The following is a 26,478-nucleotide window of genomic DNA, read 5'->3' as shown; positions in this document are numbered from 1 at the left end:
AAGAAAACACTCCCATTTACCATTGCATCAAAAAGAATAAAATATCTAGGAATAAACCTACCTAAGGAGACAAAAGACCTGTATGCAGAAAATTATAGGACACTGATGAAAGAAATTAAAGATGATACAAATAGATGGAGAGATATACCATGTTCTTGGATTGGAAGAATCAACATTGTGAAAATGACTCTACTACCCAAAGCAATCTACAGATTCAATGCAATCCCCATCAAACTACCACAGGCATTTTTCACAGAACTAGAACAAAAAATTTCACAATTTGTATGGAGACACAAAAGACCCCGAATAGCCAAAGCAATCCTGAGAACGAAAAATGGAGCTGGAGGAATCAGGCTCCCTGACTTCAGACTATATTACAAAGCTACAGTAATCAAGACAGTTTGGTACTGGCACAAAAACAGAAATATAGATCAATGGAACAGGATAGAAAGCCCAGAGGTAAACCCACGCACATATGGTCACCTTATCTTTGATAAAGGAGGCAAGCATATACAGTGGAGAAAAGACAGTCTCTTCAATAAGTGGTGCTGGGAGAATTGGACAGGTACTTGTAAAAGTATGAAACTAGAACACTCCCTGACACCATATACAAAAATAAACTCAAAATGGATTAAAGACCTAAATGTTAAGCCAGACACTATCAAACTCTTAGAGGAAAACATAGGCAGAACACTCTATGACATAAATCGCAGTAAGATCCTTTTTGACCCACCTCCTAGAGAAATGGAAATAAAAACACAAATAAACAAATGGGACCTAATGAAGCTTAAAAGCTTTTGCACAGCAAAGGAAACCATAAACAAGACCAAAAGACAACCCTCAGAATGGGAGAAAATATTTGCAAATGAAGCAACTGACAAAGGATTAATCTCCAAGATTTACAAGCAGCTCATTCAGCTCAATAACAAAAAAACAAACAACCCAATCCAAAAATGGGCAGAAGACCTAAACAGACATTTCTCCAAAGAAGATATACAGATGGCCAACAGACACATGAAAGAATGCTCAACATCACTAATCATTAGAGAAATGCAAATCAAAACTACAATGAAGTATCATCTCACACCGGTCAGAATGGCCATCATCAAAAAATCTAGAAACAATAAATGCTGGAGAGGGTGTGGAGAAAAGGGAACACTCTTGCACTGTTGGTGGGAATGTAAATTGATACAGCCACTATGGAGAACAGTATGGAGGTTCCTTAAAAAACTAAAAATAGAACTACCATACGACCCAGCAATCCCACTACTGGGCATATACCCTGAGAAAACCATAAGTCAAAAAGAGTCATGTACCACAATGTTCATTGCAGCTCTATTTACAATAGCCAGGACATGGAAGCAACCAAAGTGCCCATCATCGGATGAATGGATAAAGAAGATGTGGCACATATATACAATGGAATATTACTCAGCCGTAAAAAGAAATGAAATGGAGGTATTTGTAATGAGGTGGATGGAGTTAGAGTCTGTCATACAGAGTGAAGTAAGTCAGAAAGAGAAAAACAAATACAGTATGCTAACACATATATATGGAATCTAAGGAAAAAAAAAAGGACATTAAGAACCTATTGGCAAGATGGGAATAAAGACACAGACCTACTAAAGAATGGACTTGAGGATATGGGGAGGGGGAGGGGTGAGATGTGACAGGGTGAGAGAGTGGCATGGACATATATACACTACCAAATGTAAAATAGATAGCTAGTGGGAAGCAGCCGCATAGCACAGGGAGATCAGCTCGGTGCTTTGTGATCACCTAGAGGGGTGGGATAGGGAGGGTGGGAGGGAGGGAGATGCAAGAGGGAAGAGATATGGGAACATATGTATATGTATAACTGATTCACTTTGTTTTAAAGCAGAAACTAACACACCATTGTAAAGCAATTATACTGCAATAAAGATGTTAAAAAAAAAAAAAGTGGGTAGACCTTATAATATTTTCAACTTTGGTACATGCATCAATTGAATCTATTTACCTGATATGTGTTTGTAGTGATAAGAAAACACTGATCAAGCCTACTAATTATTTTGCATCTAGCAAATTATATCCACTAAATTGTAACAGGGACTGTTTCTTTTTGTACAATAAGATATTAATAGGGCAAGGTAACTGATATATCCCTTTGCTTTGAGAGGTGACTTGCTGTTGGGCAACTGACTTTATCTGGTGATATTTCTTAGTGTTAAAAAAAGTAAGTAAATGTTGTTGCCACATATTATTTTAAATTCATGTGGCGGGTTGGATGTAAGATAACAAATAGCAAAGGGATTATAAACTGAAGCAAAGCAGAATTGGAGAATTACAATTTAGTGTTTGATAATATAGCTTCAGGCTCAGGATGTCAAACGGTTAGTAACTGCACTTAATTAAAGGGATTCTAGCTTTACCTGTTTCATGAATCCTTCTAGCTAGCTCTGCCAATTTGTGAACATGTACATCCAAAGAAAGAAATGGTCAACCATTGATCGTTTCATATGAAAATATCAAAAAGGCTTCTATGCATTTACTAAAAAACATTTCTATTAATATTAATAAATGAGTGTTTTATAAAAGAAAATGAGAACCTGAGGCAATGATTCTATTATTATTAAACGCACACACCAATATGAATAATATTTTCTTTTCGTGAGTGTTGAGAAAGTGAAAATTGAGATGTTTTGATAATAAATATATCAATTATACTTTACATTACACTGTATTTCCTATTCAACAAAGATCAAAATTCTGCGTGATTTAAGTCACAGCCTTCATGTTCCCTAAGATTTTCAGTTAAGTGTATAGGAAATACTGAAAAAAAATTAAAATGAATGTTTCTTGAAAATAATATTTACATTTTTACATAACAGAGCCTTTAGGAAATGGCCAAAGCCGAGTCTACAATTCTAAAAAAAAAAAAACCCTCAAAATAAACACTCCATTAAAAGTAGAAGATTGATAGAATAGGTTATTAATGTACTAATGATTTAAAATTGCAAAAAACTACTTCAAAATGTTTATCATTTCTAAAATTATTATTGTATTAATTTGACAGTTTATATTGAAATAAGAATTGCTTAAGGTTTATCATAATGTTTTTAGCAAATTCCAAGTGAGAGTTAGAAATTAGCAGTACATGAGTTATAATGTCAAGTGATATCTTACTGAAAATGTATTTAATTTAATCAGTGGAGCCCTTCATGAGTGAATCTTGAATTGTAATAGTAAACACAGTAATTTATTTGAATTTCCATCCTCATTCCTAGCAATTTGTTTTGCTACAGATCAAATATTATACAAATTTATCTGACTTATAGATTTTTATTTAATAGGGATATCTTTGTGAAAGATTTATTTAGTATTTCTGCATAAAATAAATAGCTTTGGAAATATTCATCATAATGAAAGCTGTTAAGTTATATACTTAAGAGCAAATACATCATTTATAATAAATGAAAATCAATGAATGATTTATTTTATTCCACTTTTGAATGACTTGAAAAGAGTGTTAATAAAATGAGATGAAATAACAAATCTACTAAATTCCTAAAATAACCCTACCTTCAAATCAGCATTTGCATCTATTAAACTTATTTCTGGGACTCAACCTAAACAATAAGCAGCTCAGAAGGAGACTGAAACTTGATCTTTTAAATAGTAGTGGTACCAAGGCTCCAGATCCCAGTAGAGTCAAGGAGAAGGGGAGAAGTCTGCTCTGGGTCCCTAATTGGTCACCAAAACTGTGAACTTACAGAAAAACACAGAACATGAGAGTTGTAAGTTTAAGTTTTATTCAGGGTCTTACTGAGGACTATAGCCTGGAAGACAGTAGAGTAGTTTTGAGTAAACTACTCTAAAGAGGTAGGGGAGGAGCCAGGATATATATGAATTTGCTTGGCTAGGAAATACATATTGTCAAGTATGCATCTTGGTAAAAGATTACTGCTAATCATTGCAAAAAAGAGAGATCTCAAGTTAATGATTTTAGTGCTTTTCTTTTATGGTAAGATGTAAGAATCTGGGGTCACTGAAATTCTTCCTGAGATATGCATCTTAACTATGTAGGGGGCCCACAGAATGTCTCCTGTTTTTTTTCATCCTGAATTGCCTTCAGGGCACACCATCCTTGGGCAAGGAGTGGGGGAAAGGGCTGCAATTTCACCCTTTGTATAAGTGGACAATGAGCAACACTGTTCCTTTTTTTTTTTTTTTTTCTTAACAATTCCCTTCTCTTCACTACAATAAAATAGAATGAAATTAGGTTCTAAGATACTGGTATTTGTCAATAAAAACGATGTTGTGTTTTACGCAACAGCATGTGTGAATCACGGTAAACGGCTTCCACGGTACTGCAGAGATTAATTTCAAATTTTATTTGCAAGCACCTGGTTTTATTTCCCACTCCTTCCTAAGGCCCATGCTTGGTTTGTGGCACAAATCATATAATGACCATGGGTATCTGTGTATGGCCATCACCACATGATGCCAAGACTTTCTGCTCCTCTCTCATGCCCCAAATAACCCTTTTCTGGAGCCGTTTCTCACTTCTCTCTTTCACCAATACCACTATGTTCAGTTCTCCACTGTTTGCCACCTGATAGATTACATAATGACCTTATTATTAATCTTTGTAATAATATTCTTGGTTTCTATTTTCAAGACATGTAATTTTAAAATTTGTCAGGCCAAGCTTGCTCTGCTTCCCAACTCAACTCATTCAGAGTAAAAGCTACAAGGACCTACATAACAGCCCTAATAGCCCATATGCTCCCTTTTTCACACTTTCATTCAGTCTGTTCTACTCTTACATAATCTTGCTTTTCCTTGAACTTTCCAGGGCTCTTGCATTGTTTCTTTCTTTTTTCTGGTATTGATTTTTGCCCAGAGGGTTCTATGATAAGCATCTTTACTACCATCAGGCTTTTATTAGAACTGGTGAGTTTTTCCTGACAATCCTTTTAAAAGTGTATCCTCTATACTCCCCCTTACTCCCCATCCCAACTTTTATTTTTCATTGTACCATGTATTAACTTCTACATACTATATGAGACTCTCTTCTTTCTGTTATCAACTATTTTCCATGCCTCCTCACTGCTCTTGCTTGACAGCAAACTCTAGGAAAAGAGAATTTTATTGTGTGTACATGTGTGTGTTTCTTAATACTATATTCCAGATGCTTTTATAGTGATGGATAGACAATAAATATCAGTTGACTTTGATATATGTAAGTTAGACCTCTTTAATAGCAATAGGGATTTATAGAAGACTGCTTCTTCATTTCTCCTCTCTCTCTCTCTCTCTCTCTCTCTCACACACACACACACACGTGAGCTAATAAGCCAAATAAGAGTCTCCTCCTAGTACCTCAATAATACCTGAACATAAGTAAGTAAAATAAATGTATTAAACTTCAAGAGAGATGTAGAGGATATCCAGTAACACACAATGGATATGATTTATTGAATAGGATCTCTCAGTAACATCATTTACTTGTTGACTGATTCCTATTAAAGAGGCACCTTTGGACCTCCATCAACACATACTGAAGTCAACATTTAGATAAATTGAAATGTCAACTTCTCTCCATACAGAGATAACAATGGGTTTCGAGGCAAATGGTTTCTGACTGGAGGTCAAAATGTAACTACATAGTGACATTACACCTGTTGGAAGTTGGTAACACAGGAGGGCAAAGTAGAAAATAATGAAATCAGAGAAAAAAAGAGAATCAAGGAATGGACAGCAACAGAAACACTTATAGAAGGTGGGGGACACTACTAAATGGATTTTGACTGTAATATATATAAAGGATTAACATATTTGAAATATAATTATGAGATAAATAGTGTTGGAATTGGTAAATTAATGTGTGTAGGAAGGAAGACAAATTGGGAATAACTCTTATGTTTATGGATATTTGGGGCTAATGCATGGATGATAGTGACTTGTACAGAGTGGGTTGTATTACAGAAGACACAGATATTCCCAGAGACATAATTAGTTTATTTGGGGTATGTTGGGCTTTAATGTCTATGAGATAGACAAAGAATCACAAGACTCAAGAATCTGGATGGTAGCTGAGGAAAAGGGAGTTGATGATATTGTCTGGAAAGTCTTTAGAGTTAGAAATGAAGACTATAAGTTAATCTTGATTGTTCTCAGTGATTAAGGGTTGGCTACAGGAAATGTAGACCTCAAAGAACTCTCAGAAGTAGCCAAGACAGTAGGAATAAAACATAACAAAAATGAGATACCAGGCTTTCCTGGTGGCATAGTGGTTAAGAATCCGCCTGCCAATGCAGGAGACACGGGTTCGAGCCCTGGTCCGGGTAGATCCCACATGCCACGAAGCAACTAAGCCTGTGCGCCACAACTACTGAGCCCATGCTATGCAGCAAGAGAAGCCACTGCAATGAGAAGCCCGCGTACCGCAACGAAGAGTAGCCCCCCGCTCACTGCAACTAGAGAAAGCCCATGCACAGCAAAGAAGACCCAACACAGCCAAAAACAAATAAGTAAAATAAATAAACTTAGACAAAAAAAAAAGAGATACCATGGAACTCAAGGGAAAATAATATTCCATAGATGAGAGAATGATCAAGAGCATTTACTGCTGCTCAAGCAAAAAATAAAGCAAGTAAAATAGAGACTTAATTGTGCCCACTGGATTTAGGAACACTTAGGTCACTGATGACCTTGTTTAGGTAGGTTCAACAGCTTAGACAAAATATAAGTTAAATATGAAAATGTTTCAAAAATTTGATACTATGTACTTGCAAAGTGTTAACCAATATTAGAGATATGAAAAAATATTTGATAAACTTAATAACGTAGTGGACTACATTGAAAACAAAAAATTTATTTTAGATCCTAACTGGCATACCAATTTGACATGTATTAGGTAGCAGTAAAATGTGAATATTCTTGAGTAAAGTACAATATTGTGTTTAATATTTAAAAAAGAAAGATATATAATACTGCATAACAAAATGAATTTTTAGACGATACCTCAATCGGGAAGTGACTCATTTTGCTAAAAGAATTTTTGAAATAGCCCCTCACAGAAGCAGTACCTAGAGAATGCTGGTGATGTAGAGGATAAAGCAGACATTAAAGCACACACATCATCAGTAAAACCATATGGAAAAAGAAATGGCAAAAGCCAGATCCACTGGTAGGTAATATTTGTAATATGTTTAGGATAAAGATCAAATGCTTTGAAATAATTTGTTAAAAATCTATTGAGCTGTTTTAAAAGGAAGATTGTACAAGGCCTTATATAGAAGTTCTGCATTAAGAAAGTGACTAATTCTATGACAGGCAGTTGAAGCTTAAGGAAAATGATGAATTTCCAGTAGGACCCAGAAGAATGCTCCACTCTGACTATTCACTTGAAATCTGTTTAAGAATTCATGTCAGACTTTTCTATAAGGGAATGGTGGAAATATTATAGTCTCAGTAATTGGTACCAGAATTCTGTTGATTGTGATTTAGTTTTTGTTAAAACTACTTTATAAACTAACTTGGAGAAAGTTAATAATAAAAGAATCCAAGCCTAGGCAGTGACCTTAGAGAAATGATAGAGAGAAGGTAGAAGAAAGGAGGCACATCTAGTGGGATTTACAAGCCAGATAGCCACAGGCTAGCTAATGTGATAGGATCTTTTCAAAGTAATGCATTAAAATAATGGTTTAATAATATCTTTTCATTATTTTGATAGGTAGATTTTTGTAGAAACTAGTAAAAGGACTGAGTTTAGTCTTTAGGTTGTTAAGATAGAATTGAAATGGTTGGCTTGCACAAAGGTGAGGGAACACTCATGATCATCGGGAAGAACTCCTAATTCACTAACATTTTGTGGTTGTCTCCATATTCTCATAAGTCAAATTGGAGGGTTTGAGATAAATTTACCTAAATCCCTGACAGGTAGAATAAGTATACTTCACTCCAAGATTCCTTGATCTACATTAGAAAAAAGGACTTAGAAGTTATAACCATAAAAGTATCATATACTGTTAATTTTATGACATATATTTATATTCAAAGATATTTAAATGGTATATTTACTTCAATATGCATTTTATTAAAAAATCAGTTTTATTATAATGTCATATCTAAATATATAATTCTTAATTTAAAAATAAGCCCTTTATTAACTTTAAATAATACTTAAATCTTTTTTAAAATATATTTGTATAAAATGATTTAAATACCAATTGACCAATACAGCAGAGATCGTAATACCTAGAGTTACCAAAAACAGATCAGTGCATTTCTTTCAAGATGAGTTTATGTCAAGTTACTCTGTATTTTACATGAACATTATTTGGAAATTAGACATGTATTTAATCAAACACTTGTTAAAATACTATATGAATAAATACATATCAAAATTTTTTTCTGTTGCATCTCTGAGGCATCTCTATTAATATGGCATTAGTAGAGAAAAAAATACAGCATCCTGAAGAATAAATCTGAAGCATTAGGCTACTCTAGATTCATAAAATATCACTGTGGAAAGTCCTGAAAATAGTGTGGGAGGAGCAAACAAAAGAAAAACTAATGAGGAAGAAAGTTGAGGAGTAAAAGAATTATAGAATAATAAAAGCACAGCAATTTACTTGGGAGTGCAGTTAAGGAGTCTTACAAGTCTTTGACCTTAATTCTCAGCTGTTCTGAAATTAAATGAAAGAAAGTATTTTATTTTCCTTACTGGTAAAATGAATAGATAGGACCAGCTGACCTCAAAGCACTCTTCTAACTTGAATTTCTTATGCTTCCAGGAATTGAAGTTAGTGATTGTTAAATGATGACAAATATCAGAAACTACTTTGGCACTGTTTCTGCAAACAAATTGTGTATTCATCCCTAGTGGTGCACTGAATAACATCAACCTCAAAAAACCTTGCGAAATTATGTGACTCTGACCTGTAATTCATTATTTAATGACTGGGAATATCATTCCAGTTGTAAATGCCCCACTGCTCCCAATGAATTATACATACCTTAGATAAGGATCAAATTTTTCTAATAGCTTGGTTTCTTATCAAGAAATGTTTATTGATTAATCAATCACACACATTTTTTTTCTCATTAATTTGACTTTCTCCCTCTCCCCAACAGATATTGATAATGCATATATAGATATTGATACAGATAATGAGAGAGAGAGAGAGAGTCAAACTAATGACTAATGAGAGACAATGGTCTCAGGTTGGAAACAGTGGGAGGTATTAATGCTGCTATATTCAGTACTGAAGGCAAATTACATAATTTAAACTTCAAAACACACTGCAGGATGGGCTTTTTAATCCCTACGTAATCTGAGGAACATGCTACTACTTCTGAAGTTTAATTAATTGATCAAAGTACATTTTTTTCCTTAGTAAAACAGGGCATTGCATTATTTTAAATCTAATTCATGATTATTGCACACACTTAAAAAAATATTCTTTTACTGTATTTTTACTCTATGTGGGGCATCCTACCTCAATATCTTTAAGCTTCCAATAAATGTTTGCATGTACTCTGCTTCACTATCAGAAATGCAGCAAAATGGTTAAAATCAGTCACTACTGTCATTGAGAAAGGTGTACTGAGTGAAAGTTGTCCTGGGAGAATTTTTGCTGGATTTGGGGATTGGATTTGAGAATATCAGCTTGCCTTAGTGCTGTGGTTCTAGGAAGAAGAGATTCCTTATTGAGAGGGGTGAATTTGAAGAGGAAAAGACAATCCAAACATGCTACTGTTGACAAATATTAATTCTGAAAGAATTTCACTTTTATGACAATTTACATATAATTAAGTTAGGAAATAATATCTAATGTTAATGCCAACCTAAAATTTCAGAAAAGGACAAGTAAAAGGAAGTATAGCCAGAATGTCAAGATTACATGGTTCGAAAATTACTTTTTTTTATGATACTTACATTTTATTTATTTATTTATTTATTTATTTTTTAACAGCTTTATTGGGAGTATAATTGCTTTACAATGGTGTGTTAGTTCCTGCTTAATAACAAAGTGAATTAGCTATACATATACACATATCCTCATATCTCCTCCCTCTTGCGTCTCCCTCCCTCCCACCCTCCCTATCCCACCCCTCTAGGTGGTCACAAAGCACCCAGCTGATCTCTCTGTGCTATGCGGCTGCTTCCCACTAGCTATCTATTTTACATTTGGTAGTGTATATATGTCCATGCCACTCTCTCACTTTGTCCCAGCTTACCATTCCCCCTCCCCGTATCCTCAAGTCCATTCTCTAGTATGTCTGTGTCTTTATTCCCATCTTGCCCGTAGGGTCTTCATGACCATTTTTTTGTTGTTGTTTTTTAGATTCCATATATATGTGTTAGCATATGGTATTTGTTTTTCTCTTTCTGACTTACTTCACTCTGTATGACAGACTCTAGGTCCATCCACCTCACTACAAATAACTCAATTTTGTTTCTTTATATGGCTGAGTAATATTCCATTGTATGTATGTGCCACATCTTCTTTATCCATTCATCTGTTGATGGACACTTAGGTTGCTTCCATGTCCTGGCTATTGTAAATAGAGCTGCAATGAACATTGTGGTACATGACTCTTTTTGACTTATGGTTTTCTCAGGGTATATGCCCAGTAGTGGGATTGCTGGGTCGTATGGTAGTTCTATTTTTAGTTTCTTAAGGAACCTCCATACTATTCTCCATAGTGGCTGTATCAATTTACATTCCCACCAACAGTGCAAGAGTGTTCCCTTTTCTCCACACCCTCTCCAGCATTTATTGTTTGTAGATTTTTTGATGATGGCCATTCTGACTGATGTGAGATGATATCTCATTGTAGTTTTGAATTGCATTTCTCTAATGATTAGTGATGTTGAGCATTCTTTCATGTGTTTGTTGGCAATCTGTATATCTTCTTTGGAGAAATGTCTGTTTAGGTCTTCTGCCCATTTTTGGAATGGGTTGTTTGTTTTTTGATATTGAGCTGCATGAGCTGCTTGTAAATTTTGGAGATTAATCCTTTGTCGGTTGCTTCATTTGCAAATATTTTCTCCCATTCTGAGGGCTGTCTGTTCGTCTTGTTTATCGTTTCCTTTGCTGTGCAAAAGCTTTTAAGTTTCATTAGGTCCCATTTGTTTATTTTTCTTTTTATTTCCATTTCTCTAGGAGGTGGGTCAAAAAGGATCTTGCTGTGATTTATGTCATAGAGTGTTCTGCCGATGTTTTCCTGGAAGAGTTTGATAGTGTCTGCCCTTACATTTAGGTCTTTAATCCATTTTGAGTTTATTTTTGTGCATGGTGTTAGGGAGTGCTCTAATTTCATTCTTTTACATGTAACTGTCCAGTTTTCCCAGCATGACTTATTGAAGAGGCTGTCTTTTCTCCATTGTATATTCTTGCATCCTTGATCAAAAATAAGGTGACCATATGTGTGTGGGTTTTATATTTGGATAGCAAACTCACATGTGGTTTCCAGTTGTAAATTTTCTAAGTTTTGTTTTGCTTTGTTTTCCCCTACTTTCCAGCTCCTCACTGTTTGAGACAGTCACACACACACTCCCCCGAAAACCTAAACTATTTGTGTTTTCCATCTCTTAGGTTAGACTAGAAGCTTACTGTTTAACTAGTTTCCATTGTAAGTTAAAAAATAATACGTCTCAAAGAGTTTAAGTATCTTAGGCACTGCCCATAGATAGTAAGCCAAATGGTTAAAACTCATTTTCCACGTATACAAACTTCAAGATTAGGCTTTTCTTCCCAAATCCAAGATAATCTGTGAAGTGACTGAAAGATGATACTTTTATTAAATATTTTTATCTATTGAGATTCTTAGAATGTGGTTTAAGTGCCCATTGGTTTTGAAAATTAAAGAATCAACCGACTCCAGCAGGTACGGTTCACTGACTACACTGGATGAGTGGGAAATTTGAAGCTTCATCTAGTGTCCAAGTAATTTATTGAATAAATTAACTTTTTCCCTGTCGAACTTATTTAGAGTTAAGCACCAGTATTTACTATAACTCAAACCAAGAAGCTGAGAGGTAGAGGTTGTTAGCTAAAGACAGAGACAGAGACGGAGAGACAGAGAAGGAAAGAAAGAGGAGAGCAAATCAACTGGCAGTAAAACATGAAGTGCCGATTTATTAGTCCTAATCTAGATCTCCTTCTCAGTCAGTGACATCTACCTTGCTACTTAAATTACCTTGCTAATTTAACGTTTTGAAGGACCTTATCCAAATGATTAGTTGATATTTCAAAATTACTCAGAGTGATGCTGTTACTGAAAGTGTTGTGGCTTATAATAGAGAAAAAAATAATACTGAATACATGATCTATATGTCAGCATAGTGGTGATTCAATGGAAACATGATGCTCTTGTTTTTTTCTGCATTAAATGGAAGACAAGAGGGGGAGATATGAAATACATAAATAAACATGATAACTTCAAAACAATTATAAACACTATGGAGGATTTAACTAATGAGTTTGTAATTACTAGACCATAACATTTTAATTAAGGTTATAATTTGAAAATATGGTTGGTTATTCACATGGGTCCTTAAATTTTTTTGTTATAATTTAATTAATTAACCCAAAGTAATATTTAAGATTACTTTAGCAAATGAGCCTAATAATTTGGAGGAAACTAATATCAGCAATGGGCTCATGTGTTAACACAAAAATACTATACAAAGTACTAATGTAGCATTAGAAATATATCCTATTACTATGCACTAAATATGTAATACCATTTTGAAAAGAGAAGTTATGTGCTTAATCAAGTTAAAAATAATCTACTTCACAATATTTTTACTTTTCTATTTCTATTTAAACAAGTGTTTTATTTCTCTCTTATTCTCTCCCACTTATTTTCATGGAATATCTTTATGTCACTATTATCCATATTCATAGATAATTTGGAGAGCTCAGATTTTGGAAAAACATGAAATTATTTTATTTGTATATTCACTAAGTTCCAATCATTTTTAGCATACTCTTCATTTGTTGGTGTATCCATGGAACATATGCAAATTTAAGTAAACAAACAATAATAAAGCTGAGAGTTTAGTGTTCATTAAGTGTTGACTATACATAAATTTTTTTCTGGTATGTTAAAGACCTAGGACTGGAATTTAGTGGGTAGTGGGAGCAGGAACGTTGAAACGTGGCAGAGGATGGAGGAAGAAGTTAGTTCAAACCATTTGAATCTCAACAGGCAGAATATTCTCTTGTCTACAATAAAGGCAAGGGCCAATAAAGTCAAGTCTTCATCATTTATTTTTCTCTTTGGCAACCCATTTCAAGACTACTATAGACACAAATTCTTGGCTAGGTAGACACGACCTAGTTTACCTCTTAAATGTAATTCTAGTTTTTTCACCTGCTTTAAACACAGATGACAAATACCAATCACATGTTTAGCAAGTTAAAAGAAATAGTACTTGGTGGGGGGGAGAGATAAATTAGGAATTTGGGATTAACAGATACACACTACTATATATAAAACGACAAGGACCTACTGAATAGCACAGGGAACTATACTCAATATCTCGTAATAACCTATAATGGAAAAGAATCTAGAGAATAATATATATATAATATATATATACATACATATATACATATAACTGAATCATTTGCTGTACACCTGAAACATTGTAAACCATCTATAATTCAATTAAAAAAATTTATAATTAAAAACTTTTCCACAAAGAAATCTCCAGAGCTAGATGGCTTATTGGCAAATTCTACCAAACATTTAAGAAAGAAATAATGTCAATTCTATACAAACTCTTCCACAAATTGCAGAAGATATGTTCTTCTTCTTGACTGCAGTGATGGTTTCATAGGTATCTACATATGTCAAAACTTATAAAATTTTTCACTGTAAATATATGCAGTTTATTATATGTCAATTATATCTTAATAATCTATTTTAAAGGGTTTAAAGATTATGTTCCCAATAAATAGGCAACAGACAATTTACATAGGAAAAGGTCCAGCATTAAAAAAAAATGCAAATAAAAGCAATATTGGAAAACAAGAAATAGTACTTCATGTCAAATTGTTCACTTCTTATTTATTTAGAAACTTTATGCTTGCTTTATTTTTAACACCTGTTAATCACTTATTAGTTATATAATATTGTTTATAACTCAGACTCATTTCAAAATCCATTCAAAAGGAAAGAACTGAATATCAACTGAAATTACACTTTGCAATATTTCATTTCCAATAATTTTTATTTCTCCACATATGAAGAGGTTCAGATTAAAACTGACAGCCCAATGCATATTAGAGTGGATTATTAACTGAAATATGAAAAATATATAATGAATTTTGATTTCTTATTGCTTTGAGTCTCCGTTCGAACAAAGAGTTTAAAAAGTTAAAAGAGAGTGACTCTAGGATGAAACATTAAGAATTAACCTCTACAATGATAGATAAGTCAGCTACAAAGAAATATGTGTGTGCTTTCATATATATATATATATACATATATATATATATGTATATACAAATATACATATATGTGTGTGTGCATATACATAAGCAATTATTTTGGATTTATACACCATTTTCCATCTTCCTTCTGAGTGGAAGGACATGGCATAAAAGTAGAAACTATGCAGTAAAAATCCACAAAGGTATGAATCATTTTATATGCCTCTCAGCAATTAGGCTAGTGGGTATAGTAATATTATGTGTATTTTTCAAATCTTTGAGGTCTATGAATAAAGCAGCATTTAGAATGAGTATAAGTAGTAAAGTCTTTACTGATAAATTCACATATTTATATAGCATGATAAATAGGCCTTACAGGGAGGTAGTTGATAAAACACTTCTTTGAGGGTTGAATTTATAGGTAAAATGACAATGCTGAACATAGATTCTGTGGAGATTACCCTTCTCTGAAATATATCCCAAATATGACACAAAATTCCACCAATTAGAATTTCATAGGGTTTAACAAGCCAATATCCACCCCCACTCTCCACTCACAGAGCAGTGCCATCAACAGTCAATGAGGTTCTTCCTGAATTTAGACCAGGTTCAATTAAAGGGTTAGAGGCTCTCAGCTTAAGGACTGGGACTCTTGGATTAACAGTGTATTTAACAAGAATCCAACTACAGAAAACATGAGTGGGCAGTTTATATGGAGTAGAATTGGAGAGGTGAAGAAGTGAAATACAATTTTCAAGCACTTTGCATTTTGAATAAAGGCTAATATTGATGACATTCTCTAGTGCAGGATATAGTTGAATAGTCAATATTTATGAGATATCAGATGCTTGAGAAATTCAAACACAAGAAATTTTTCAACAATTAGTGGAATAAATGCATATAAGTAATCGGAAAACAGTAAATGTGAGTTTTAAATATATGTTAAGGGGCCAAACAAGCTCTAATAACTGCTTTTGAAAACATTTTCTGATACTCAGTTCATAGAATTTGCTCTCTCTACATTCCTTCTACACCCCAATAATGCATTATATTAAGCTCAATTTTGAGACATTTATTTATCAATCCATTCAATTAATAACTATGGAGAAACTATCATGCATCAAGCATTGTTTTAAGTTCTGGAGTGACAGCAATGAAAAAAAAAGGTGACAAAAATCATTTCCTCATGGACCTTACTTACAGTGGGAGAAGTTACAAGAAAAAAAATAATCTGTATATCAAATGGAGAAGTGCTTTGAGATAACTTCACCCACCTGGGACACAGGTGGGCTTATGTACCTTATGAAGGGCATGTCTCTGTGTGGGTATGTATGAAAGAAACCCCTGAATATAACAATTGTATCATAGACTCTGTGAGCTTAGCTAGATTTAATTGCATCTTTGAATCTATGGATTCATATAGCTCTCCCTCCTCCACCTTGGGGAAATTCTCTCTGGCTTAACAATTAGGGTCAGAGCTGGAGTGAGGAGTACACATCATTTAGGTCAAGAGAAAGTTTGAGCAAGAGTGCCCCTTTTAGAATTCAGAAGTTGTCCTTGGCTCTAGCTACCACTTAAAAAAATCCTTCCAGCTGAATTAAAAGCAAAAACGAAACAAAACACACACACACACACACACACACACACACACACACACACACACACACACACACAGAGAGAGAGAGAGAGAGAGAGAGAGATAAGGAGAGGAATCTCTTTGCAGATTCTTTGAAGAAAACATCTTAAAACAGATGGGGATATATACTGCATCAGGAGCCCTTAATACATCTGGGCACCTCAGATACTGGATATCTCAGTAAATGTGGCTCAGAACACAGTAAAAACAGTAGTGTTATACCAGTAAGGGCTAAGGCTCTTCATGGATCTGCACATCAGGTTCAATAAAGGTGTCAAAGACTCTCAACTATACCTCTGATGCTCTGCTTGACCTGTAAGCCTGGCCTCTACATCTACTCACCTATTTCAACTATGCTTTTTGCATGTATTGCTGTATTAAGCCACATCAATGTTTCCTTATTTCCACTTTATTATATAATAATAGGGAATATACCATTTTCCCATGTGCACTTAAAAGAAAATTCAGAGAACTTTATTTGATATGAATATTTTATCGAGTGAGAAACAAACTCACAAATAGGGAGATTTCAAACCCAAAAGTGGTATGAAGCTCAGAAGCATGACACTATGGGATGGTTATAAAGTAGAAATGAAGAAATTGTCTAACGTTTACAATGATTGGCTATTACAATTGGAGTTCCCAGAAGTCAGGAGATGGGTTAAGAGTGTTATATGGGTTAAAACTTATTTTTCCATTATAAATTATGCCATAAAGAAATGGCAAGTTCTTACCAATATTACTACTATATTATAATAACCATAGGACTTCTTTTTTCAAGATATCAGCATTTTAGCATTCAGAACAAAATGACTTTACTGAAAGAGGTGAGCAAACAAATCTAATTTTTGTGGTAAAAACAGAATATCTAGATTAGTCACCATTTGCTCCCATTCTCTCATATTGGTCCACAAGAAAAATAAATGTCCCTCTCCTGACATTTAAAGAAAATAGTACATCCTACCGAGTACTTTCCCTTTTGAATCAGCATTCCTTTACAGATTTCCTTCCTTCATCAGATTAGTCAGCAGGGTCTCCTGATGAAGAATTACAGTTACCGGTTTTCTTTTATTTGAGCCCACCAGGAAGAGAATACATGTGTGTAGCTGTTCTTAGGCACAGGCAGCTCACTGTGGGTGATCATAAAAAGGCTCACTATTATTATTTGATATAATAATTTGGCAAGCTGGGCTCATTCACTTTCTTACAAGACCATTTTGATCTCTACAATAGGTGAAAACGTTCTTTCAGGAAACCAGGACACTATTTTATGCTTGAAAATAAAAGTTAGCATCTTGAAAAATTAAAATTAGATTATATCTCTGTGCATTAGTAAATAATTTTGACAAATTAAAAAGAGACATATTGACTTCAAATTTTTCTGCAACTAATATACAGCATAAAAGAGAATAACCATGTTGTTCTTCTGAAGTCTGACTATATTTTAGTTCTAGTAAAAGATAATTTTAAGCAGATGGTCTTTAACATGCAGACTGATGCTGACAGGTGCATAATGTACATGCATTTTGATAAAGTGGAAGGGGGAAACAAATAAAGGTATTTTTATTTTTAATTATTTTGATTTTATTGTCATTTCTCTGAACCACATGTAATAATTTTGCATACATTTATCAAACAGCTTTTTGACATATCTTCTGTTTTTCTGAATTTATCTAATCATAAAACAAAGAATGTGCCTTCCACATTCTTTTCTGCAAACATAAAATAAATTAAAATAAGATAAAACACTCATAGGCATTTAATCTCCTCCCCAGTGTTTTATAACCATAGGGTTAGTGAAACACTGAGGTTATAGATATGCCTGTTTGATAAAAAGAGAACCTGGGGTGCATGGTGACTGTGGTAGCTCTTGAACCAAAATGTCCCCTAATGAACTACAGTTCCTGGTATTCACCATCTTTTGTGGTCTTTCGCCACAGTGAAATTGATATGGCCCTGAGACTCACTCTAACCCACAGAGAGTGCAGAAGAAACAGTGCCAACTTTGAGACTAAATCTCAAGAAGGCATGGCCAGCTTCTACTTCCCACTTTTGGGAGCCTTGAGCTGCCCAATAAGAAGTTCAGCTTCTCAGTTGTAGATACATGTGGATAGAGTGTGTGGAGAAGCCAAATGGAGAGGAAGAGACACTGAAACTACATGGAAAGAGATCCAGTCATCTCAGCATCCCAGGTGTTCCTAAGTTTCTAGACCTTCCTGCCTCAGAGCCGAACAAATAAGTAGAATCATCTTGGAGATCCTAGTCACCATCTGATTACAACTGAATGAAACACCCTAAGCAAAAAACAACAGAACTGCCCATTTGAGTTCAGATAATAGTTGATTATTGTTCTAATGAACACTAACTTCTGTGGTGGACTCAGCAACCATTAACCAAAGCAGTGATCCATGAACATTGCCAAAGGAAGCCTGGTAACACTGACTTTTGGCTCATTTACACGGCTAATATCATTCTGTCATTTAAACAGCCCTATCAGAGATCCATTAATATCATGTCCCTATCAGAGATAAAGAAACTGAAGTTTATGGATTTTTTGGTAACAGATATTAGACATGTTGAACCTACATTGCATTTTCAGGACACAGTGAAAGTCATTCACATATGCATAAAGCAGAAGAGATCATGTCATATTTCTGCTTCAAATTTCCCAGTGGCTTTCCTTAATACTCAAAGTTAAATCCAAATCCTTACCTTGGCTTGCAAGACTCTGGTTGATCTGCTTCTCTGCAAGCTCTGATTTCATTCCTAGTCTCTCCTCCATCCCATTCCCTTTCCCATCCCCATTTTCTGCCACTAGTTTTCTGCCACTACTGATCCTGGAATAGTACATTCCTGCTTTAGAGCTAATGGCTCTTGCTGTTTTCCTCTACCAATAATAGTAACCAATTAAATCTCTGAGTACTTAGTAGGTGCTAGGCACTGAGCTTTAAGTTCTTAATAAATTAATACTCTAAGCAACCCATTAGATGTACTGCCCATTGGGAGAAATAGATGCAGAGAAAATTAGGAACCTTGCCAAGATAATATAGCAAATGAAAGAACCAAAATTTGAACACAATCTGTCTGGTCAAGAGTATCAATGCTTAAGTATCATAGTGCCACTGCCTAAAACACTTTTCTGCCAGATACAGCTAGTTTCTCAACCTTCTTCAGGTTTTCACTCAAATGTCATCCTATCAGAGTGGTCTCTTTCCTAACTCTATATAGAATAGAACCTTGCCATCTCTGTATACATACCCTGCAGTACCTTTCTTCATGGCACCAACTGTCATTTGGTATGTTATATATTTATTTGTTCATTGTTCATCTCTCCTCCCTCTAGAAAGTACAAAAGCAGAGTTTCTTTGTTAGCCACTTCTGACTTCTAGTGCCAAGAAATGTGCCTGGCAAATAACTGGCACTAAAACACAGTTGTCAAGTGAAAAAAAAGGTGAATAGAAGAGTCAGGATTTAAATCCACTTTGCAGTCTAAATCTAGTTTGGCCATACTCTGTTCCTATATTTATCTTCTATCACTATTGCAAATTAGTATTCAAATATTAATTTACATTTATATTTTCAGGTGCACACATTTATCTTTTGTAGTGAAAACAGATTTTAAGACCTTTAAGGACAGAAAATAACTTCTTTTTCTGTACCCATACATCATGCTTTATGAGCAAAAGAATAATTTCTTAAGTATGTTTGATTCTCTTTAATGAACTCTGAATTAAACTATGAATTCTGGTAAAGGATATGAAATCACATTGCCATGTAGGTCTAAATCCTGGTTCTAACACTTAATAACATTAGCTAACATCTCTACCATCAATTTCCTTATTGTAAAATGGACATAGTGATATTAATGTCTATATCATATGCCTACACACGAGTCATGATAGGTTATATTGTGGTTCAGTGACCATATATACATCTACACATGGACACACACACACACACACACATTTCCCCCTATTTATGGAATATTGACTTTGAGTATAGCTCACTCTCTAGTGCCATGTCCTTCATATGCTAGCTTAAAATTCTGGCTGTAACAATTTCATGAAATTTCCATAGTGACACATGGTTCACTGTGGCACAAAAGAGGGAGATAAAATAAAGGAATAATCAGAGAAATAATGAAACCCTCAAACCTGGAAAATGTTAAGAGATAAGTATATATCGGATCCAAGGAAAGAATTACTATGAAAGCAAAATAATATAGAGTTATAAAAAAATCAAAGAACTAGGTTTAAAAAACACACTATGACTAAAATAGATAACCCATTTACTTATTAAATCAGAAAATAATGAAGGCCAAAATTGACAAATTTCTAAGTGAGAATGGGAAAAAATATCTGAAATATCCAGGAACAAAAAACAATATTAGAAAATACTTCCTTGTTGGACTTCCCTGGTGGTGCAGTGGTTAAGAATCCGCCTGCCAAGGATTGGACGGGTTCGATCACCGGTCTGGGAAGATCCCACATGCTGCGAAGCAACAAAGCCTGTGCGCCACAACTACTGAGCCTGTGCTCTAGAGCCTGTGAGCCACAACTACTGAGTCCACGTGCCACAACTAGTGAAGCTTGTGCGCCTAGAGCCTGGGCTCCACAACAAGAGAAGCCACCACAATGAGAAGCCCGCGCATCACAAAGAATAGTAGCCCCTGCTCACCTCAACTAGAGAAAGCCCACGCGCAGCAATGAAGACCCAATGCAGCCAAAAGGAAATAAATTTATAACCAGAAAAAAAAAAAAAAGAAAATACTTCCTTGTTTAAAAATGTGGAAACATGGATGAATTTTGTGGTTTTCCAGGAAAAAATACCAAAAATGAATATCAGAAGAAGCAAAAACAAAAAGAGGAAAAGTTCTATGCAAGTAATTGAGAAGGTTCTATAAGCACCAGTCCCAGATATTTTCACACATGAACTCTATCAAACTTTCAAGCAACACAAAATCAGAATGGTATTTGGTCCAGTTCAAGAGAAAGAGAGAGAGAGAGAAAGAGAGTAAATTTAAAAAATATACATATTTCCTTAATTTATTTAACAAAATCAACATAATTTTAGTAATTAAATCTAGACAAAAGGAGATACTACAAACAGATCTTGATGAATTTTTATGTGGTACTCAAAAATACAGCTATTTTACAGTGTCCAATTTCAAAATATACATTTCATTGAACACGAGTACATTTCTGTTTGGTATATAATTAGTAGTGGAATTTCACAGTTATAGAATATGCATATCTTCAGCTTTCATAGATTCTCCCAAAATATTTTCCAATAAAATTCATTGTATTTTCACACAGTGGGCTCCACAGCAAACTACTACATAGTGATGGAAATGAACATATTCTAATTAAACATGTGAGAACAGATGAATTGCAAAAGCATGAAATGTAATAAACATACATACAAGACAGAGAAGAAGTTACAGTATCATATTTAATAACATAAGCATTACCAAAACTTTTTTGCTATTAGAAGACAGGGTTAGCAGGGTGGCTATTGTCTAGAAGTGGGCAAAGGTGGACTTCTGGGGCACTAGTACTATGGTGATATTCTGTTTCATAATCTGGGTGCAAGTTATGTATTTTTAGCTTGTCAAAATTAATGAGCTATCCTCTTACATCTAAACTTCAATAAAGAGTTTAAAATATAAACACCTATACATGTATTTGTGTATAAATACTTCAATTCAAAGATTTAAAAAATCCTAACCAAGTTTGACTTGCTTTAGTAATGAATAAAATAGTCTGTATTAGAAAATATTTTACTAAGATTTACTAACATCCATATTAAGTCAAAAAAGAAACAAAAATTAAAATCTCTATCAATGCCAGGAAAATATTTTATAAAGTTAACATTTGCTTCTGAATTTTTAATGGGCTTAATTAATTCTCTTATCTGAACTCATGTTTGCCAAATGTGTTTTGGAATTCAAAAATTATTTTGAGAGATAGGCTTTAGAAAAATCATATATACAGTCCCCAGCAAGGTGCACAGTACCATGTATTAAAGAAACACATTTATATTTTTACACTGAATCCATGAATACTTACAAAAAGTAGCGTTTTTAAAAGATAGCAAATAGCCTTAGGACAGTTCACGACTTGTCATATTTTGACTGCCAAATAAGTTATAATAATACTTTTATTTTTCAGAGCTGCCACAAGTGAGTTAGAAGGAAAAATGAATAGAAAAATGACCAAAATGCATAAAATGCCAATTTATGGAAGCCATAGCCGTGATTATTATACATAAGAAGATGGTTAACTCCCTGATATTCAGGTAATTATACACTAAGGTTAAACTTATTAATTTTCACTAATACTATTAAATTTAAAATATTCACATTATCCAGTACAGCAAATGATGTGAAGATATAAACAATCCTTTATGCTTTTATATATGGTGTAAATTGATAAAAAATATTTTTTGGTGGTGGAGGGAGCCTTCCAGTTTGATATTTTTACAGTAAGCCTGCCTTCACTGAGTGTATGCACATGGAAATACAAAGATAACGTGACCTATTTTGGTTACCTACAATATAGAGTCCTAAGCCCTTGGGTTTAATTATCCTAATCAGATATTGAAAATGAGCTAAATGTTATATATATCTCATCCTGAAAACACTCCTCTAGAAACCTCTCAGCAACTGGAAAGTGGTACATTTATTTTAAAATACTGAGCTGCTGAATGATACAACCTACTGGGATATATGGCAATATTAATGCACAAAAAATTAATTTCTTTAAATTGTATAGAAGCTGAAAGTATCAAGCAGTGGCTAATAGTTTCTGTTTATTTCATTGTCCACTAGATTATTCCAGGAACGGGAATTGTTTATTATCTCATTTAGTTGAACATTTAAAATTTCTATTGCTCAAATGTGAATTATTTGCATGTCCTTGATACATAAATATAATGCAAAGACTTGATGAAGTTGGTACATTGTCCTGGCTGTTATTTACTGACCAAGAAGCAAACAAACAAACAAAAAACAAACATAAAACAACCTACTGGCATTGTTCAGCAATGACGACATAAAATAGAAGAGTTATTTCAATGTAAAATGAATGTAAGAAGTAAAATTTTCAGGATATATTTAAAAGCTCAGCTCCATGGAATTAGATGATCATATTTTCTTATGGTCAAAGCAAATCCATGTATTATTTTGCAGTGTTAAGTTGATTTATAATTTTTAAATGCCTTATAGTAATTATAAGCAGAAAACTGGAATGCTTTAATTTTAAGATGATTGTCACTTTTGAGAAGTTTTGAGGTCGATGAAATGGAACTGTCAGAAAAGTTGATCTAAAGTAGTTACCCCATCCAGCAGTTTTGAAGAATTAAGCAAGTGCACATGAAGCCTGACTAGAACTTGGGAAATCAAATATGATAGAAAAAAATTTTTAAATTATCAATTGCTCTAACTTCTAATAGTGAAGAAACTTCAAAAAAAATCTCAGCAATAATAAACAACCCCAGTGTTGAAATAAAGAAGAGCAGTCCAAGAGGTGGAAAGGTCTTTTGAAGGGATTTCTTTCATGATAATAAAGTAGATGTAAAAGTAGCCATGAGTTCATAACCGAAGAATAAAATAAATGATACATGCACTTTTCAAAACAATGTCACAAGGACTCACTTCAGAATAACTGATAATTTTCAGTATATAATACATACACAAAATGTCTACTAGCACAAGTAAAGATGAGTCATTTAACATATTTTAAATAAGTATATTATATTAAAGTATGCTAGAGACAATGTGGGCCTACTCAGCTATTTTACCTCTCTACCTCCACCAAGGTAATAGATTTTTGATTGGCCAGTGTGTAAGAAACTGCCTAAATAAATTATTGGTGTAACTGGAGAGAGAGTGGGGTGAGGAAAGAGAGAAAGAGAAAGGAGAACAAATTGAAAAAAAAAAATACTATTTGTTTCAAGCATACAGGCAGTTGTTTTTTGGCAGGACACCAGGGCCTGATAAAAGTTTCTGAAGGACTGATGCAAGGAAATTACTTGCAATTAAAGTCGTAGTTAATGTCGTGACTTTTGAAAACAAGTCACTTGGGATCATAACCTGTATATGTCAGTTGTCCACTATATAACCATTTCTCTTCTCAGAAGTCTGCAACTCTGAATTAGTCTTTTAAACAATTTTTCAAATTCTTCATTAAGATTAAGATTATTAGGATTATTTTTATGGCATTATATCTGTTAAAAATTATAAAAGTGATTACCACTTAAGCAAATTAAGAATTTTTAATGATTTTTAAGCTGCATTGCATCAGTTTCTCCTAAAGCAAAAAAGAGTCAAGAAACCAAGTAAGATAATTAAAACTGTCACTTTGATTTCACAGCACAGTTTGCATTTGTTTGTCAAACAGCAAAAATGCAAGCTAATAAACTGCATGAAAGGAAGGACAATGAATTTGTTACTTATTTACCTGTTTACATGCTTATTATAGATTTTACTTTCTTTTTCAAAATATTTTTTACCTCTTAAAAGGAAAGTATCAATAAACAAATAGGATATTCTTGACTTGCTACAGGTTATTCTTTTATTTTAGTTTTCTTGGCTTTAAAGATAATGGACAATTATTCATTATTTTCTCCCTATGACATACATAATAAAGGCATAAGTTTTATGTAAACTAATAGCATGTGTGTATTTCTTAACAGACCTAAAAATTAAGCTTTAATATATTTTTCACTCTTCCTAGCTCTACTTCAGTTGATGTTCAGACATTAGGTCAAATTAACTAAAGGTCGTATGACCTTTAAGAGTACCTAACGCATATTCAGTTCCTTTTCCTTCTTCGATTCTCAGAGTTCAAGTAATGTGGTTCCAAGGTCATGATGATGTTAGGTTGCAAGTCTAGGAATGTAAGACTTTCTGATGTTAAATTCTTATTTTTTGCTTCTTACCTTGCTTAATAATCTGACATCAGGTAGACACACAAATGTTTAAAATTCAAAATTAGATATTATTATTATTAATATTTTCTTAATCTAATCAAAAGGTAATGTCCAAACATCCTTGGAATGCTTAGCTCCTCCCTGCTTCTAAAGTCATCTCTCTTTTATCCTCACCATTCATACTCCCCATTGTCTTCTTAATCAGAAGTATCTCTATGTTTGTATAACTAAGTGCATCCACCCTAACCCCAGAGAGTCTCATCTTCATCTCCAGTGTACTTATTAAGACTTTATCCTGTATTGTAAATTCAGTACCCCCTTTAAAAATGCTGCTGTGTATAAAATCTTGTGAATACCTTTTTATGATTAACTCTAAAGTCAGTGTTATCAACTCTGTTTCACACACAAAAAAATATAAGATTCAGGAAACAACTTACAGATATGAAAAGAAAATGAAACATTTTGAAATAAGTGGTATATCTCATAGATAATCTAGCAGAATAAGGACAGCTAAGTTGTACTGTGTGTTCAACTGTTTGGAAACCATAATTTTTAAAGGAAATCAACTTCATACCTTTATGATTTTCTACAGTTGTGGAAAGCAGCCTGGGTTTAGGTTTGGAAAGAAAATGGTTGGATTAAGCCAACGTTGAGGTTTTGTCAGGCATGGAAACAGACACAGTAGTACAGGGAGTTGTTGAAAACCCTGTCAAAAGAGTTGAGTAAGTGATATACTATACTATACCAAAAAAGCGAGGGAGGGAAGTAAAGACAGGTGAGATAGGGACACATGCATACAACAGACAAGGCTGTAAACAGCATTTAATAGCTTGATAAGGTCAAGTAATAGATTCAGTATAAGTAACTCAATTTATAATTTGGAAAAACTGTTTAATAACCAGAGAGTTTTAGTATTTCCAAAAAAGCTCAGGTGCTTCTCATGATAAGGTCTAGGCTACCATCACAGGTTGGAATTACTGATACACTCTGGAAGTTTAAGAAATTGAAGATGAGAAACTTAAGGAGCTAAGAGCTAAGATCTTGCATGATACTGAATGTGGATAAAATCAAAATTGCTCATTTATTTTTGGATTCCCATTCAATTGCTGATAAAAATATTCCAGAATTAAACAACTCTACATAATTTTATCCTCCATAGCCTTAATATTATTAGAGGTATCTTATGTAAACCTTTACTCATTTCATCTGATAATACTCTGTCTTTACCTTAGCTATCATATAGTATCTCTGTATTCTGGGTGAAATCTCAGGACAGCCCCAAGTAACAAAATATGTAGTTGACTGCCAATATGTGTAAGAGTCCAAAAAAGAAATAAAAAGGAACATTTCTACATTAAGAAAGGTGATAGCAGTCACAGCCAATAACATCCATCTTTAGTTGTTCTTAAGGCCCATTTCCAATATTTAGCATTTTGATACATATACAAACAAGAGAGGCTGCCATTTGCTTTT

Source organism: Balaenoptera acutorostrata, chromosome 18, assembly GCF_949987535.1.
Source record: "Balaenoptera acutorostrata chromosome 18, mBalAcu1.1, whole genome shotgun sequence".
Taxonomy (NCBI): domain Eukaryota; kingdom Metazoa; phylum Chordata; class Mammalia; order Artiodactyla; family Balaenopteridae; genus Balaenoptera; species Balaenoptera acutorostrata.
Note: the sequence above shows the minus strand (reverse complement) of the source record.